The following is a 19,700-nucleotide window of genomic DNA, read 5'->3' as shown; positions in this document are numbered from 1 at the left end:
CCAGCCGCTCCTCGGAAGGAAGGTTGGGCAATCCTACTTCCGTAGTGATACTGCCTCGGAAACCCAAGGAGGGGTCGCTATGAGTCGGGTCCGACTCGATGGCACATAACAACAACAACAGATCATATACATAAATTATATATACTTATAAATAAGAATACACTTAAAATTATATAAACATATTTATAAAACATATATAGATGCTGTTGTTGTGTACCATTGAGTTCATTCCAACTCATAGTGACCCTATATGGCATAGTATAATTTTCTCCTAGGGTTTCTTAGGCAGTAATCTTTCATCTTTACAGGAGGAGATGGCCAGGTCTTTTCTCCCACTGAGCTACGGTGGGTTCAAACCTTCAGCATTTTAGTTAGCAGCCAGGGGCTTAAACATCATGCTACCAATGCACTAGTTCTCTCTCTCTCTCTCTTTCTCCATATATATATATATAAATTTGATTTGAGTCAGAGCTGACTCAGCAGTACCTAACAACAACAAACATATATATAATTACATACACAATATGTACATGGATGGGAGCTCTGGTAGCATAGTGCCTAAGACACTTAACTGCTAACTAGAAGGCTGGTGGTTCAAACCCACCAACCACTCCTCGGAAGGAAGGTTGGGGCAATCTACTTCTGTAGTGATACTGCCCTGGAAACCCAAGGAGGGGTAGCTATAAGTTGGGTCCGACTTGACGGCACATAACACCAACCACATGTACATGGATAAATAAATATTTAAATCTATGAAGTATGTATTGAATTTTATCAAATGCTTTATTGAAATCTATTGATATGATTATATGTGCTCTGGTAGCATAGTGCCTAAGGCACTTGACTGCTAACCAGAAGGGTGGTGGTTCAAACTCACCAGCCACTCTTCAGAAGGAAGATGGGGCAATCTACTTCCGTAGCGATACTGCCTCAGAAACCCAAGGAGGGGTCGCTATGAGTTGGGTCTGACTTGACGGCACATAACAACAACAATCTTCAAGGAGATGTCTTTGCTCTTTGGCACTTGCAAGAGGTCTTTTGCAGCAGATTTGCCCAATGAAATATGTTGTCTGATGTCTTGACTGCTGCTTCCATTGGCATTGATTATAGAATCAAGTAATATGAAGTCTTTAACATCTTCAATCTTTTCTCTATTTATCATGATGCTGTTTATTGGTCCAGTTGTGAGGATTTTTGTTTTGTTTATATTGAGGTGTAAACCATACTGCAGACTGTCATCTTCAATCCTCATCAGTAAGTGCTTCAAGTCATCCTCACTTTCAGTAAGTCAAAAGAAGAATCAGTACCATGTAAAACCTTTTTAAAGGAATGAAAAAGCAAACACAAATCAGACAGAAACGATGATATATTTCTATAAAGTTACACCAAGCGTGCTTGCCTCTCCTGCCTCTCCCTCTGCCTCCTCCACCTCCTCCTCCTTTGCCACCCCTGAGACAGCACAACCAGCTCCTCTTCTTCCTCCTGCTCAGTCTCCTCAACGTGAAGATGGTGAGGATGAATGCCTTTATGATGATCCACTTCCACTTAACGAGTAGTGAACAATCATCATGTTGTATAGTTAATAAGCTTATCTGTTGTATATGTATGTGTGTGTTCATGTGAAAATCTAATAACTATAAGGCAAGAACTATGTTAATCTAATGTTTATGTTACCAGTAAGGCTTCTGGTTAACAGTAGGTATAAATAGTTAAGTTTTCAGAGAGTCAAGTTAAACATGCATTTTTGACTGCATGGGAGTCGGTGCCTCTAAACCTTGTGCTGTTCAATGGTCAACTGCATTTTATATCTTGATCTATTAGTAATTTTGATGTGTATTGAAATATTATTTTGTCCTTTCTTTCCTGTACATCTATCAATTTTCATTTTATTTAAATTAAGCGTAGTTTGTTATTAATAATTAAGCATGACATGGATGGAGTAAAGCTTTAGGGACCTCTATTTGTTGATGTGGCATGACACAAAATGAGAAGAAACAGCTGCAACCATCCATTAATAATTGGAACATGGAATGTAAAAAGTATGAATCTAGGAAAATTGAAAGTTGTCAAAAATGAAACTGAACTCATAAAGATTGACATCCTAGGCATTAGTGAGCTGAAATGGACTGGTTTTGGCCATTTTGAATCAGACAACCATATGACCCACTATACCGGGAATCACAAATTGAGGAGGAATGGTGTGGCATTCATCATCACAAAGAATGTTTCAAGATCTATCCTGAAGTACAATGCTGTCAGTGATAGGATAATATACATACACCTCCACAGAAGACCAGTTAATACTACTATTGTTCAAATTTTCACACCAACCACCAAAGCCAAGGACAAAGAAATTGAAGATTGTTACCAGCTTCTGCAATCTGAAAGTGACAAAATATGCAATCAAGATATACTGATTATTACTGGTGACTGACATGTGAAAGTTGGAAACAAAGAAGAATCACTGATAGTTGGAAAATAGGACCTTGGTAATAGAAATGATGCCAGAGAATGCACAAAATTTTGCAAGACTAATGACTTATGCAGGAGCTCTGGTAGCATAGTGGCTAAAAGCACTTGACTGCTAACCAGAAGGCTGGCGGTTCAAACCCACCAGCCACTCCTCGGAAGGAAGGTTGGGCAATCCTACTTCCGTAGTGATACTGCCTCGGAAACCCAAGGAGGGGTCGCTATGAGTCGGGGCCGACTCGACGGCACATAACAACAACAACAACAACAATGACTTATGCATTGCAAATACCTTTTTCAAAAACATAAATGGTTACACACTTGGATCTCACCAGATGGAATGCACAAGAATCAGACTGACTATATTTGTGGAAAGAAGAGATGGAGAAGCTCAGTATCTTCAGCCAAAACAAGGCCAGGAGCTGACTGTGGAACAGTCAGCTGCTCATATGACAATTAAAGTTGAAGCTGAAGACAATTAAAACAAGTCTACGAGAGCAAAAATATGACCTTGATTATATCCCACCTGAAGTTAGAGACCATCTGAAGAATAGATTTGATGCGTTGAGCACCAGTGACCAAAAACCAGATGCACTGTGGGATGACATCAAGAATATCATATGTGAAGAAAGCAAAAGTCATTAAAAAGACAGGAAGAGAAGAAAAACCCAAAATAGATGTGAAAACAGACTCTGAAACTTGCTCTAGAATGGAGAGCAGCTAAAAGAAATGGAAGAAATGACAAGATAAAAGACCTGAACAGAAGACTTCAAAGAGCAGCTCAAGAAGACAAAGTCAATTATTATAATGAAATGTGCAAAGACCTGGAATTAGAAAACCAAAAGGGAAGAACATGCTCAGCATTTGTCAAACTGAAAGAACTAAAGAAATAATTCAAACCTCGAGTGGCAATATTGAAAGATTCTATTGGCAAATATTGATTAATGCAGGAAACATCAAAAGAAGATGGAAGGAATACAGAGAGTCAGTGTACCAAAAAGAATTGGTCAATGTTCATCCATTTCAGGAGGTGCCATATGACCAAGAACCAATGCTATTGAAGGAAGAAGTTGAAGCTGCACTGAAGGAATTGGTGAAAAGCAAGGTTCCAGGAATTGACAGAATACCCATTGAGATGTTTCAACAAATGAATGCCATGCTGTAGGCACTTACTCATCTATGCCAAAAAATTTGGAAAACAGTTACTTGATCAACTGACTGCAAGAGATCCATATTTGTACCCATTCCAAAGAAAGGTGATCCCACAGAATGTGGAAATTAGGGAACAATACCATTAATATCACATGCAAGTAAAATCTTGCGAAAGATAAGTCAGAAACAGTTGCAGTGGTATATTGATAGGGAACTTCCAGAAATGCGAGCTGGATTCAGAAGAGGATGTGGCACGTGGGATGTCACTGCTGATGTCAGGTTGATCTTGGCTGAAAGCAAAGAATACCAGAAAGATGTTTACCTGTGTTTTATTGACTGCGCAAAAGCATTCCACTGGGTGGATCATAACAAATTATAGATAACACTGAGAAAGAATGGAAATTCCAGAAGATTTAACGCATGAGGAACCTGTACATAGACCAGGAGGCTGTCATTCAAACAGAAAAAGGGGATACTGCATGGTTTAAAATCAGGAAGGGAGTGAGTCAGGGTTATATCATTTCACCACACTTACTCAATCTGTATGCTGAGCAAATTATCTGAGAAGCTGGACCATATGAAGAAGAATGCAGCATCAAGACTGGAAGAACACTCATTAACAACCTGTTATATGCAGACGATAAACCTTGTTTGCTGAAAGTGAAGAGGATTTGAACCACTTAATGATGAAGATTAAAAACTACAGTCTGTAGTATAGATTACATGTCAACATAAAGAAAAAGGAAATCCTCACCACTGGACCAATAAGCAGCATCATGATAAATGGAGTAAAGTTTGAAGTTGTCAAAGATTTCATATTACTTGGTTCTACAATCAACATCAATGGAAGTGGCAATCAAGAAATCAGATAACATATTCCATTGGGAAAATCTGCTACAAAAGACCTGTTTAAAGTGCTGAAGAGAAAAGTGCCTAACCCAAGCCATGGTATTTTCAGTCTTTTCATATGCATGTGAGAGCTGGACAATGAATAAGGAAGCCTGAAGAAGAGTTGATGTTTGTGAGTTGTGGTGTTGGTGAAGAATACTGAAAGAATCATGGACTGCCAAAAGAATGAACAAATTTGTTCTAGAAAAAGTGCAGCCAGCATGCTCCTTGGAAGCAAGAATGGCCAGACTTCATCTTGCCTATTTTGGTCATGTTGACAGAAGGGAGCATTCCCTGGAGAAGAATGTCATGCTTGGTAAGGTGGAGGGTTGACGAAAAAGGGGAAGACCCTCAACGAGATGGATTGACACGGTGGCAGTGGCGATGGACTCAAGTATAGGAGGAAACATGGAGCTGACTCAGAACTGGACAATGTTTCATTCTGCTGTGCATAGGGTCGCTATGAGTCGGAGACAACTCAACGGCAACTAACAACATCATTTCCCATTACTAACAATGCCTTTTGTTTTAAATAGCTACCAGTTTTCTTTTGGTTAATATTTTTGCTGCTTTGTCTTTTTCCAGTCTTTAATTTTCAGGCATTTTCTGGGCTTATGTTTTAGGTTGGTTTCTTGTGAACAGTATCATTAGGTATTTTTTTTTAACTGCAATAATGACAGACTTGGTCTTTTAAATGATGGGTTGAGTCTAGTCACATTAATAAGATTATTGATATATTTGGACTTGTTTCTTTTCACTTCTTTTTTCACATTTTGTACTTTTATCTACCACTTCGTTTTAGATTGATTGTAGGATCTTATCAATTTTTTTTTTTACATTTTCCTTTCTATATATGGAAAGTAATACTTTTCTTTAAGTAGATAAGTAACATTTTACCAAGTCTATTTAGACTAAGTGTTTAATATTAATAATTTAAACTTTCTTCTGAACAAAACAACACTCTTTAAACACTTTAACTTCAACATCCTCCTCCTGATTTATATGCTTGATGTCTACTATTTTGAGCACAACATACCTTGTTTTATTGCGCTTTGCTTTATTGCAGTTTGCAGATATTGCATTTTTTATACAAACTGAATGTTTGTGGCAGCACTGTGTCAAGCAAGTCTATGGGCATGATTTTTCCAACAGCATATGCTCATTTAGCATCATTGTGCCACTTTTGTTAATTCTCACAATATTTCAAACTTTTTTATAATGCTTTCACACATTTAATAGATTATGGTATACTGTAAATATAACTTCTATATTCACTGAGAAAGCAAAAAATTTGTGTGACTTGGTTTATTAGGATATTCAATTTATTGCAATGATCTAGAATTGAACCCACAGTATCTCTGAGAATGCCTGTATGCTCATTTAAAACTCCACTAATTAGCAATTTTCACCATTATGTATTTTTACTTTATTAGACCATGTTTATTAATATTCTAGATTTGCATTAGCTTTCTCTATTCTGTCCTATAAGGTCACTATGAGTCAGGGTTGACTTGATGGCAGTGGGTGGGTTATCTGGGGGAGCTTTTGAAAAACACTGTTGCTTGGGATCCATGCAGCACATTTAAATCAAAATGTCACCCAAATGATTTTAATGTGCACCCGTGGCATCAGTCAACTGAAAAATTTCTCTGTGTTTTTGGCAATTTGTTTGTTCATATTCCTTCTTGTATCTGAGACATTCCTTCAGGAAAACATCTTTCTGTTTCCTGAAGCACATCCTTCATGTTTCTTCAGTGAAAGTCTGTTGTGGCAAACTCTGCTTCTGTTTGTATAAAACTATCTCTGTTGTGCCCTAGTTCTTCAAAGACAGGATTGCTGAAGACACTATCTATGGTTGGCACTGTTTTTCTTCTTAATTCTCTGATTATATTATTGTATTGAGTATCGGCTTCCATTGCTGCTGTGAGAAGTCTTCTAATTTTCCAACCTTTTAGTTTACCTTATTTTGTTGCTGTTCTTGAGGATACACACAGCAGAACACATCCCAATTCAACCATTTCTGCTGGTCCAATTCAGTGACATGGATTCATTCTGGGAGCTCTGCAACTACCCTCATTCTCTTTTTCTGAGTTGCTCCTCTTTCATTAACATAAACTCACTGCTCCCAAGGTTCCTATCTAAACTTTCGAGTTGCTGTTGTCACTTTGGTGCCATATAGGTAGTCTTTAAAAGAGTATAATGCTCAAGGCAGGCATTTTTTATTAGTTAAGCTACACTATTGTTTAGTTTTGGGAGCTCTGGTAGCATAGTGGCTAAGACACTTGCCTGCTAACCAGACGGCTGGCGGTTCAAACCCACCAGGCCACTCCTGGGAAGGAAGGTTGGGCAATCCTACTTCCGTAGTGATACTGCCTCGGAAACCCAAGGAGGGGTCGCTATGAGTCGTGGCTGACTCGACGGCACATAACAACAACAACAACAACATTGTTTAGTTTTAAGAAGACTTCAGGTAATACTTTTGGTGTAAGTTTCAAAGATGATCTCAGGACAATCGCTTCAGGGCTTCATCTCGCCCCCATGGCGCCAGAAAATCTATGTTGTTGTTGTTGCTCTGTGCCGTCGAGTCGGACCCAACTCATAGCGACCCGTCCTTGGGTTTCTGAGGCAGTATCACTACGGAAGTAGATTGCCCCATCTTCCTTCTGAGGAGTGTAGCTGGTGGGTTTGAACCGCCAACCTTCTGATTAGCAGTCAAGTGCCTTAGCCACTATGCTACCAGAGCTCCCAGAAAATCTATAGTCCATGTGAATTTGAAATTTTATTTTGGATTTTCTCCCTTTTGATCAAACTGAATCAAAATGTTCAATAATGGCAGCCGGATGCCCTTCAGTTCTAGTCTCGTGGCAAAGGAGGCAGTTGTTAACGGAGGCTTTCAGCCACACATTCCATGTCCTCAAGGCATCTTCTCTCTGGCCACTATTTTTCTCTGGAGTTCTGGATTTTTGGTACAATGTATCTTGATTTACATTTTTTTTTTTTTTTTTTAATTATCTTTTACTGTGTTTCCTTGGTATTTCAATGCAATCAGTTCGGGAAAAGCCTTAGTCATTATCTCTTCGAATATTGCCTCTCCTCCTTTCTCTCCATCCTTTCCCAGGAATTCTATTGGATGTTCAACTCTTTCATTCTGTCTTCACATCTCACAACACTTCTTACTTTCTTTGTCTCTCTGTGTTGTTTTTTGGGAAATTTATTTATACTTAGCTTTAAGTTCAATAACAATCTAATAATTTATATCTAACATGCTGTTTTCCCATACATTGGGCACTTAATTTTGACTTTTGTGTTTTTCATTTTTAAAGTTCTATTATGTTCTTTTGAGATATGCCTTGTTTATTTGAAAATCCAGCAGTGTATTAAAAAGTATGATTTATGCAAAACACAGTTACTTTTTTCACAGGAGAAACCTTCTAAATACCTTGTTTATCATATTCCTGGAAGCAAAAAGTTTCTTTGTATTTTTTCATTTGTGCTTTCAAGAAAACAAGCCTTGTAGGCCTCTTCTTCTGGAATCCAAAGTTAAGTGGTTTGGAAAAGAAGGGGAGATGGCGCATGTAATAAAATAGCCTGAAGTCAGCAGAGAAATGGAACCCAGGGAATTAATTCAAACACCAAAATCATGTCCTTGTTAGTGTTTATGCAACTTCCTATGAAATCAACTGGATTTTCACATGAGGTATGGAGGGTGGAATTTGACTGTGAAGTGGGACCTATTTATAACATCTCATTTTTAGTGCCAAACCCCTACAAGTATGTTAAATGCTTTTTGATTAATTTTCCCCATAATTATCACATCATAGCTCACTATGAATTATTATTAGCGCTATAATAATCCCTTAATAAAAATAAAATTCCAAAGCTTGTCCCATCCATCCCTCTGCCTTGATACAAAGTAACCTTTAATAATCAACAGTTACCAGGCCTGTGGGGGTGTATGTCTGATGTCATGTATCTGTGGAATTATTCTTTAATTTGCTTATAATTACCCTTGAGCAAGCATACCCAAGGACAGATTGATTGCTTGCTGCACTTGTCCTCCAACCAACTAGGCCCAGCTCACATTACTGACCTACTCTAGAGCTCAGATCTTGTCTGGGAGACCGATGGCAAAAGCACTCAGCCCACTCCAGGACAGGAACGTTGGTCCAGAGGTTAAACCTAGAAGTAATTACTACTAATTGAAAAAGTTTGTTTGTTTTCCCCCAGAAAACCACAATATTGACTTTGTTACTAAGCAAATCCGCTCTGGACTTGTAGAGTATCACCAGCATGAATGTGTGCTGATGGTAGGGATGGGGAAGGAATTATCTTCTCCACAGTCTACATTTTTCTTCAGCCTTTTACTGCAGTCACTCTCACCTGACTCAATCTTGATGTTTTACGGATGACTCTTCCTCACTGTGTTGGACCCAGAAGAGATGATGGTAAGTCTAGACAATGACACCCAGAGACAATCATTGATTGAGTTTTTACTGATCCATAATTTTCACCCAGTGAGCAGGTACCATAATTTACCTTTCCTTCTGCTCTCAGGCATAGTGCCTGAGGCATTTGACTGCTAACCAGAAGGCTAGTGGTTCAAACCCACCAGCCACTCCTTGGAAGGAAGGTTGGGCAATCTACTTCCGTAGTCACCTCGGAAACCCAAGGAGGGGTCACTGTGAGTCAGGTCCAACTTGATGGCACATGACAACAACAACAACAACAATGTCTGCTCTCATACAGCAGCTTTGCAAGGAATAAAAATTAATACAATTTATTAAGGCCTCATTAGATGCAAAAAACACCTCCCGCATGTTATTTCATTTAATGCTTACAACAACCCTATGAAATAGGTTACTATTATTACTTTCATCTTACAGGTGAGGCATTAACCAAAAACCAAAACTAAATACACTGCCGTTGAGTTGGATCTGACTCATAGCGACCCCTCCTTGAGTTTCGGAGGCAGTATCACTATGGAAGTAGATGGCCCAACCTTCCTTCCAAAGAGTGGCTAGTGGGTTTGAACACCAGCCTTGTAGTTAGCAGTCAAGTGCCTTAGGCACTATGCCACCAGGAGGTCTGAAAACACAAAATGCTTTGCCCAGGATCACTTAACTGGTAATTTGCAGGACCAGACTTTAAGTTAGCTGCTTCTTTGTTTTATATCATTTATCCTTACAGTAATGCTGTAAGGCAGGTGTTAGTATTATTCCCATTGTACAGTGTGGAAAGCAAAGCGCAGAGGAATTGGGTAGCTTGTTCAACATCACTCAGCTTATATGTGGAAAAGCAGGGACTGAGTTAAGAGAGGGCACTACTGACCACGTGCTGTGCTGCTGACTGCCTCCACTGCACATAAAACTGGGAAGCAGAGTGTGTTGCTGCATCTCACTTCCCTATGTATCCAACACAACCATGCAAGGCTAATACATGTCTACCCCTACACAACCTCCCATCTAAAATTCGTATTAATAATAATTTAATATTTACTTTAATATGACAATGTTAGTGTAGACTGAGAATAAATAAATAGTGGTCTAGTCTGGAAATCACATGGAAAGGCGGATGGAGACATTATTTAGCATTGAAACAGAGGTGAACCTCCTTCTGAAGTATAGTCATGACTTGCTTTGTCTTCCTTCATCTATTGTAAATGGAAGTATCCATTCTCTATTACCTAGGAAGGTGTTTCCCAACCTCAGCACTCTTGACATTTTGGGTCTAGGCCTGGCCTGTGCTCCGCAGGCTATTGCTCAGCATTCGTGGTCTCTACCCACTAGATGCCAGTAGCACCCTACTCTCCAGTTGTGACAACCAAAAATGTCCCCAAAGGGTGGGAGGGAATCACTCCTGGTTGAAAATCATTAATCTAGGGGATGCCTGAGAGCAAACATGAAAGAATTCCTCTGCCTCTAACGCTGGCCACCACCAGCACCAGAATGGTGAGATGGATGAAACCTTGGGAAGCTCCTTTAAATTGGAGGGAGATTATACTGAACCAGACAGAGCTGAATCAGGGCCCATGTGTGCTTTCTTCTCCTAACAAGAAAAGTAAGAAGCAGGAACTGAGGGGACATACAGGGACCACTGGTTTGTTCTGAAGATTCAACTTCATAGAATTTAGAGATTAATGGAACAAATGCTTAATAACATAGGGGAAAAAAACATACCTGTCTGCTACTGGAATATCAAATGCTTATGTCATTTAATTCGCATGATAATCCAAGAAGTACGAATAATTTATCATTTCCATTTTACAGATTAGGAAAGGAATGTCAGAGAGGTTGAAAGACTTGCCCAATGTTAGCAGATGAAAGGACCAGAAGAGAGGTCAGATCTGTATGATTTAAATTTCAATGCTCTTTCTAATCCATTCCATGGGTTTAGGGAGTTCCTTCTAGAGAATAACAGTAATATGAAGCTGTCCTGGCATTTATTCATTCATTCATCAAAATATATGCACATCTACTACAAGTAGATACTATTCTATTTGCCAAGATAAAGGTAAGTAAGGTCTAATTCCATCTGTAAAGAGTCTAGATTAGAAAAAGAAACATTATTTTTTTTTTATAATGCAATGTACTAAGCACAATGTTAAAGATATATATGCAGAGGGCACGATGCAAATATAGAAAAGGGGAACTTAGCCCAGCCTTGGAAAGGTGATGGGGAGCGTTCTCAGGAGACTTCATGGAGAAGGTAGGATCTGAGCTGACCCCAAGGATGTCAGCAGTTGAGAGTTGATCTGGGAAGTGAAAAGCTGTTGTAATTTACCAATTAACTGGTACAAGTTGCAGTTTGAGTTTGTCAGCACCAAATTGCACTACATTTTTTGTTAAAAGTTATAATGGAATGTATTGGGCTGGGAGACTCCAGTCACTCTGCTAGCCCAAGGGATGACCCTTCCCAGAGGGAGGCTGAGTAGAAGCACTGATTGTACTCAAAGGTCATTAATAATCTCTCCCAGGAAGAATTATAATTTCCCACCTGGAAATACTGGATTAGGAAAGTTGGAATCTCTATAGCCCAGTGTGCTGCAGGCTTGGTGTTCTCTGGGCATGCTGTGTCCTGGGGATGGGGAGCAAACACATCAGCTAATATCTAGTTGAATATTTTAATACCATTCCTGGAATCATAAATTCTGATGAGCTCTCACCCTAAAGCAGGTCCTTGAAAAGATGTTGAGACACTCTTTCGGTTTTGGTAATTCAGTACCCATTTTAAATATACAAAGGAGTTTCCTTTTTAATAAACCCTAAAATATATTCTAGGAACTCTGGTAGCATAGTGCCTAAGGCACTTGACTGCTAAGCAGAAGGCTGGCAGTTCAAACCCACCAGCCACTCCTCAGAAGGAAGGTTAGGCAATCTACTTCCGTAGTGATACCACCTTAGAAAACCAAGGAGGGGTTGCTACAAGTCAGGTCCAACTCGACAACACATAACAACAACAGCAACAACAAAATATATTCTTTCATAAAATGATAAATCAAGGAACAATTTATTTTTTCAGTTTGAGGAAACATTAATGAGCTTCTAATCTCATATGCCAAGATGCTAAGATGGCTTGGCTTACGCTGAATGTGTGCATGGGCACATGTTTGTTCATTCCTGTTTTTTCTTATCTACTCACTGACAGAGAGATGAAATGATTTCATCCAGGACTGACGTGCTGGTGAATGCACAAGCATGGTATATGTACACATAAGCAGTAACATCTCAGTATTGGCATCTGGAACATTGCTTTCCATTAACATAATTGGTTGGTTATGTCAGGACTATCAGAGCCACATTTGAATGATGAAATGGTCCAGGAAGGAAGCCTATATGGACGTCTATAAGATTATCTCCCTGCAATCTCCTGTCATTTTTTTTATCTCCTCATTTTTTTTTTTTTAAAAAAAAAAAGCATTTATAAACAACACAGAAGATTCCTAACTAGACCTTTAATTTGACCACCAGTTAATTTGTTTCAAAGTGCACACCCTTTGAAAAGGAACCCATACAAAGAAATCTCTGACAAATCTAACCAAGTTGTATCAGTCAATAGAATAAAAACTGTTTTCTCCAAACTCACTCTGATGGAAAGAAAGGACGTCAGAAGTCCAGGAGAAATGGCAGGCACATCCAAAATAAGTTTGATTACAAAGGCAAGAACGTCACTACAGCTCTTTAAAATGATGGGGGGTGAGGGGAGTGTGAGGGCTGGAAAGAACCTGATAAATTATTCAGGTTTAAGAGACAGTGATAAAGATGTAAATGCAACCCTGCCGCTGAATCTTTGCACCAGCTGAATAAATTCAGACTAGAAGCTGAATCAGCATCTTGCCTTTGATTAAAGCCAACTGAAAGCACCAAGACAGGAAGAAGAAAACCTCAGAAGTTCTTTAGAAATGACAGATAAATTGATCGAGTGTAACTGCAACAGTAAGATGAAAGGTTTTACTGATATTTACTGCAGGCCAAGGGGTCCTGCTGCTCTCTGCAAATGCCAACCCTTGTAATCAAAGAACAAGGCCTTGCTTAAGCTCCAGAGTGATTATTGCTTCATTAATTATGGTCATGTCTACTCCTTTCATTGTGAGCACATTTCATCTTTTCCCAAGAGCATGGCATTAGCTTCATTTCATCTTCAATCAGTACAGGGTTTTCCAGTGTGCTCCCTCTATGCATATGTTCCAAGTGCTGATCATTAGCTCCATATGCTAAGCTGATGGCCAATATTAGTCACAAAGTGCCCTACGTTTGTCTGCAAGTTTGGCTAACACTATTGTTATATGGCATTGAGTGGATTCCGACTCATAGAGACACTATGGGAAAGAGCAGAACTGTCCCATAGGGTTTCCTACGCTGTAAACTTTACGAGAGTAATTCGCCAGGTCTTTTGTCCCTCAGAGGTGCTGGGTGGGTTTGAACTACCAACCTTTGGGTTAGCAGCTGAATGCAGCCATTGCACCAACAGGGCTCCTTGGTTAACACTGTAGTTTGGAAAACAAGATGTTAGAAAGCCTACCTTATTGCAATGAAATAAAATAAAAAGGTTTTTTTTTTCATAGCTATTTTGAAACAATCAAGAGATAAAGTATAAACATGGGTGAATGTATTTTTCTTGTATAGCTTAGTGATTAAGAGCATGGGCTATGTATCCAGGCTCCCTGGGTTCAAAGCCAAACCTGCCACTCATAAGAAGCTATCTGTTTAACTTCCCTCAGCCTTTCCTATCTCTGACACAGGAATGAAAATAGGATTGTTGTGAGGATTGAGTGAGTTACAACATGTAAAAGGCATAGAACATGTCTGCCATATAGTAAGAGCTCAATAAATGTTTGTTCTTACATTAAATACACTGTGCTTACATTAAATGCATGCCACCCACTTAGGCATTACACAGACGGTTTGATTGCTGAAGAGAAAAGTCATCAGGCAGCCCACAGAGCGACTCATATATATCTGTTTAACATACAACTTCACATGTCCATTTACATGCATACACAGCATTACATGAATAACAGACTAATGGCCATTTTCTCTCTCCATTTGGTGAAATTTATAGAATTCTAACAATGAGGTAACAAAGTTGTTTAATAAATCCATTCACAAATATTCACTGCAAAGTGCCCATGTGCACAGAACTATGCCATGCACGTAGGGCACAAAGCAACCAAAATCCCTGAAAAGCCTTCTGGATATTGATGACAATTTAAGGAGAAAAGGGTTTATCCTGAGATACTGAAAGATGACATCATTACATGAATTATATAATTACAGCTAGTTATACAGTAAGGCAACATCTTGTAATGTTCCATTTGTGGGCTTAGAGCTTTCTGCAAAGGAAAGGGAGAGGTGATAAAGTTGGCCTAGCACCTAGGTGGGTTGATGAATGTACACATTCACACACACACACACATACACACACACACACACACACACTCTCCTCGTCCACCCACCAGCAGGTAAAAATCTCTAGGCTCTCTTTCCTTGCACTTTCCTCTTTACTGAGGGAACATTTAACCAGATCATTGTGAAAAGAAAATTCTTTCAATGGCAAAATAATCACACCAGGCTGTTGCCATCTTCTTGTCCACTTCTTTATTGCATGTGGCACAGGGGAGTTTTTTCAGTGATTAGCAGGGGTTCTGTCAGGGCACAGCAGGCATCCCTGGGTAGCACATGGTTACAGCACTTGACTGCTAACTGAAAGGTCGGCAGTGTGAATCCACCCAGAGGTGCCTTGGAAGAAAGTCCTAATTGGCTATTTCTGAAAGCTTACAGTCATTGAAACCTTACAAGTACAGTTCTACTCTCAGACCATGAGTCAAAATGGGCTCCATGGCAACTGTCTTTTTTTGTTTATTTGTTTGTTTGTTTGCCTAGTCACAACAGGGCCAGGAGTTCCTTGACTGTCCTCGCATTTTCACCAAATCTTAAACGTACCCTGAGAGCATCATGTAGACTTGGCAACGCTTACTCTCACCCCTCTCCATCAAATCCTGCTTTTCTCCCTGACCTCCCCCACAGCCAGCAGAAGAAAGTGAATGTCACCCTTAATCTATGTCAAACAGTATCACTTGGGAATGGAGCTGACTGTGTACACACAGGGCATTGTTCTCCATCACCAGGATTCTGTTCCTGGCCCTGCCCTTTAAGGGTATACCAGAGGGCACCCTGGGGGCCTCCTGTCTTGCAATGGGCTGCCTGTCTGTCTCAGAGAAGGAAAAGATTTCGGCCTAGGCAGGTGAGGTGTTTTATTTTGTTGTTGTTGTTTGTTTGTTTTAAACAATTTATTGACAAATCAATGAGAGAAGCAATTCAGGGAAGTTTTATTCTAGCTTTCTCCCACTGCTACTCCTTAGCAGTGCCCTCTCCTCCTCCTGGGTCAGACAGCTTGTCCTCTTTGCTCAAGCACTTAGGTCGAGAAGAGATAACGTGCCTGGGCTGATTCTTGAGACTGGGCTTTTAGTCACCAGGAATGATAGGCCACACTTCCTTTGTGTGAAACTCCTACTCTGAGTTGGAATTACTCTCTTTTTTCTGGTACCGCAAACCCATTCTGAGCCCAAGGCACTGTGCTAGGTATTAGATGAGGACTTTGGAAAAACAAGTCATATATGGCTCTTGCCTTCATATTAATAATAACTTAGTATTATTACTATGAGATTGGGTAAGGAGCTCTGATGGTATACTAGTTAAGGCATTTGGCTGCTAATCAAAATGTTGGTGTTTCGAACCTACCAACCACTCCATGGAAGAAAGATGGGGCAGTCTGCTTCTGTAAAGATTTATAACCTCAGAAATCCAATGGGGGTCACTGAGTCAGAATCAACAAGATGACAGTGGGTTCGGGCTTTTTGTATCCCTCTCTAAGAGTCCCTGTGTGGCACGAGCAGTTAAGTGCTTGAGTCTACCCACAGGCATCTTGCAAGAAGGCCTGGTGATCTACTTCTGACAAGTCAAAGCCAGGAAAACCCAATGGAATCCAGTTCTACTGTGAACCTCGTGGAGTTGCCATGAGTCAGAATTAACTCAACGACAGTTTTGGTTTGGTTTGGATCCTCTCTCAGGGCTTCAATACCTGTCCTCTCTTTCATACCACACTCAATTTGGGGTCCACTTCATAACAGTTTATTGAAACTTAAAATGCACACTAAAGCCCTTAAGAGTGGTCTCTGACACTGAGCACTTGTGGTTTCTAAAATCATTACCCGGGGGTGGGAAATTCCTAACATACTCACTCTGCCATCAGCTCCTGGACAACAGCACATCAAAGTGACAGTAGATGACAGTCTCACCAGAACAGCCTGTTTACTTTTTCCCGTCTTCTAATATCTGATGGCGTAGTGCCTAAGCAATTTGACTGCTAACCAGAAGGCTGGTGGTTCAAACCCACCAGCCACTCCTCGGAAGGAAGATTGGTCAACTACCTCCACAGTGATACTGCCTCAGAAACTCAAGGAGGGGTCGCTAAGAGTCGGGTCAGACTCGACGGCAGTGCGTTTAATACTAAAAAATGGAAAACTGTGATTCCTAAAAGTAGGAGTTCCTTTGGGGATTAAGGAGTGCTGGACACTTGACATAGAAGCCAAAGACTAATTTGGTAAGAATTCTGTGAATGGGAGCCTACACCAGGTGGGTGATCAGATCAACTCATGTTTCTGACCCCAAATCATGCTACAGCCCAGAAAACTATTTCTATTCTGTAATATGGGTAAGATGAGTGAAGAAGAAGAGAGAAGCAGGAAAGGAAAGAAGAGACAGGTCATCAGAGAACAAAAGGAGTAAGCAAGGAAGAACGCAAGAAGAAAGAAGAGATTGTTCTTGGAGTATGTGGATCAGTATTTGGAAAATATTGAACCATAATAACTCTAAATTCCAGTGTTATGTGTCTTACGTGAGTGAGTTTAGTGACAAAAGTATAGACATTGTTGGACATGGATGTTATGCAATGTCAGATTGGACTATTAACTTGGTTAGGAGGAAGGAGTTAAGGGTTAACTTTGAAAAGAAAGTGCCTCACCAGCAATCTCCATATACTAAGACTGAGTGACTCCTCCCTAAAGCATTGGGCAGTGATGTCCTGGTATCTTTTCCCAGACCCTGCATTACATAATGGGCTTGAAACCATGTCAAATGACAAAAAATGTGGAAGGGTTCTACCTCTTCACCATCAACTGGCTATGTGACCTTGGCTTTTCCCTTTGTACTAAAAATCAATCCAACCAGAGGTAGCATATTGCCTAAGGAACTTGACTGCTAACCAGAAGGCTGGTGGTTCAAACCCACAAGCCACTCCTTGGAAGGAAGGTTGGGCAATCTATTTCCGTAGTGATACTGCCTCAGAAACCCAAGGAGGGGTCACTATGAGTTGGGTCCAACTCGATGGCACATAACAACAGCAGCAGATAAAAAACTGCCAGCCCATTGAATGAGATAGTATATGTGACAGTGCCTTGAAGAAAATAAAAATCACTGTGTCCCAGTAAGGTATCATTATTCAAATCGAGGTATAATATGAGGTTCCTGATTCCAGTGGTCTGGTTGGACTCCAGGATCTCTGTCATCTTTAAACACATGCTCTCTTGCATTTGGATATATTAGGGTAGACGTCTGCTGAGAATACAAGACCTTCCAGACCCTCTAATATCTAGACCATTCCAGTGTGGTCAGCGGGAAGGAGAAGTAGATGGGAGAGTAAAAATAAATATTTTGAATTATGCTTTACAAAGCATGGAACAGTTCTGAAGTTGTCATTGGAATAAAAGAGGTGGCTAGGTTGTAAGTTCTGTGACAGAAAATGTCATAACTTTCTCCCAAAGCTTTTAACACATTATATAGCACATAGAGGTGTTCAGGCTATATGAGACCTACTACTAATATCACAGCATACGTCAGTCAGGATGGGTGAGATTGTGCTATGCTAAGAACATTCCCCACCCCCCGACAAATGTTAAAAGATCAAAACAACAAAGATGTATTTCTCTTGCATATGACATAACCGTCAGCCTTCTGGTTAGCAGTCAAATGCCTTAGGCACTACACCACTAGAGTTCCTAGCCTATATGTGGTCTGTCCATATCATTCTCACTTTGGTTTTGGTAGTATCCCAGCCAATGAAGCAGCCACTATCTGGAACATCAATAGTGACTGTAGCAAAGGGAAAGAAAGTTGTGAATGGTTTTGCACCAACAACCAAATACTTTAGAATGGAAGTAATACTCAACACTCATATTCACAGCTTATTGATTGGTCAATACTGGTCACATGGCACCACTCAAGTTACCAGGTCAGCAGGAAGTGCATCCTACCATGCAGCCAAAAGGCAGAGAGCCAAAAATATGTGGTGAATATCAGTGATGACAACCACATGGCACATAGTTGTATTTGAATAAAATTGAACCAATCTACCTAGATAAAAGGTATGCAAATGATTGAATCTGTATTAAGTAATTTCAAGGCCAATAATCAACACTGTGGAAACCAGAGACTACAGGGACTTCTCAAGTACTGCGGTATCGATGATTTATGAGTTACAGTGTCATCATTGATGTCATTTTTGCATTTGAACATTAGAGGCGCAAACAAAATCTCATTGTGATATGTCCCCCAGCATACATCACTTGCTTCCCTGCTTAGGATAAATAACTTAATGAAGGTGAGATAGAGAAGAATAACTCCCTACCCTATGTGTGGGATTAGGAGAAGGATCCTAACTTCTTATAGCAATTGCTCTATTAGCATTTAATAAGAATCCTTTCACTCCTGACAACCCAGGCATGAGTGACTGGGGCTGTGCTACATATTGACTGGATATTAATCATGAAGATGTTTTTACAATCACTCCTGGATCTCCAGCCATTTAACTGTTACAGATTACATCTATGTGGACAGTGAGTGTATTTTATGTATTTAGAAACATGGATGGATACATAGTTATCACTACATAAGTGTTTTTGGCTTGTTGTTGAGTGTCCAGATCCTTCCTTGGGGAGCAGTTCTTTCTCAAAATAATCCCTCGTTGTTAGTCGTTGTTGTTGGAGTTGACCCCTTACTCACAGTGATCCCATGTACAATGGAATGGAATGCCGCCTGGGCCTCTGTCATCCCCAAGACCAGTTGTGGATCAGATCGTTGTGATCTAGAGGCTTTTCACTGGCTGATTTTCAGTGGGAGACTGCTAGGCCTTGCCTCCTGCTCTACCTTATTCTGGAATCTCCACTGAAATCTGTTCAGTTAAACCTTTTATAGCAGCACACAAACCTCCACGGACAGACAAGAGTGTCTGCACATGAGCTGCATTGACTGGGAATGGAACCCAGGTTGTTGTTGTCGTTGTTGTTAGATGCCGTCAAGTCATTTCCAACTCACAGTGACCCCATGCACAGCAGACTGAAACACTGCCCGATCCCGCGCAAGCTCCATGCTCTTTGCTATACTTGAGCCCATTGTCGCAGCCACCATGTCAATCCATCTCATGGAAGGCCTTCCCCTTCTTTATCAACCCTCCACCTTACCAAGCATGACTTCCTTCTCCAGGGAATGGTCCCCTCTGACAACATGACCAAAGTAGGTGAGATGAAGTCTGGCCATCCTCACTTCCAAGGAGCATCTCGGCTGTACTTCCTCCAGGACAGATCTGTTAGTTCTTTTGGCAGTCCATGGTACCTTCAGCATTCTTCACCAGCACCACAA

Source organism: Orycteropus afer, unplaced genomic scaffold (genome assembly GCF_000298275.1).
Source record: "Orycteropus afer afer isolate SDZICR_OR568_19922 unplaced genomic scaffold, OryAfe1.0 scaffold00002, whole genome shotgun sequence".
Lineage (NCBI taxonomy): Eukaryota > Metazoa > Chordata > Mammalia > Tubulidentata > Orycteropodidae > Orycteropus > Orycteropus afer.
This window is presented reverse-complemented; position numbering follows the sequence as displayed.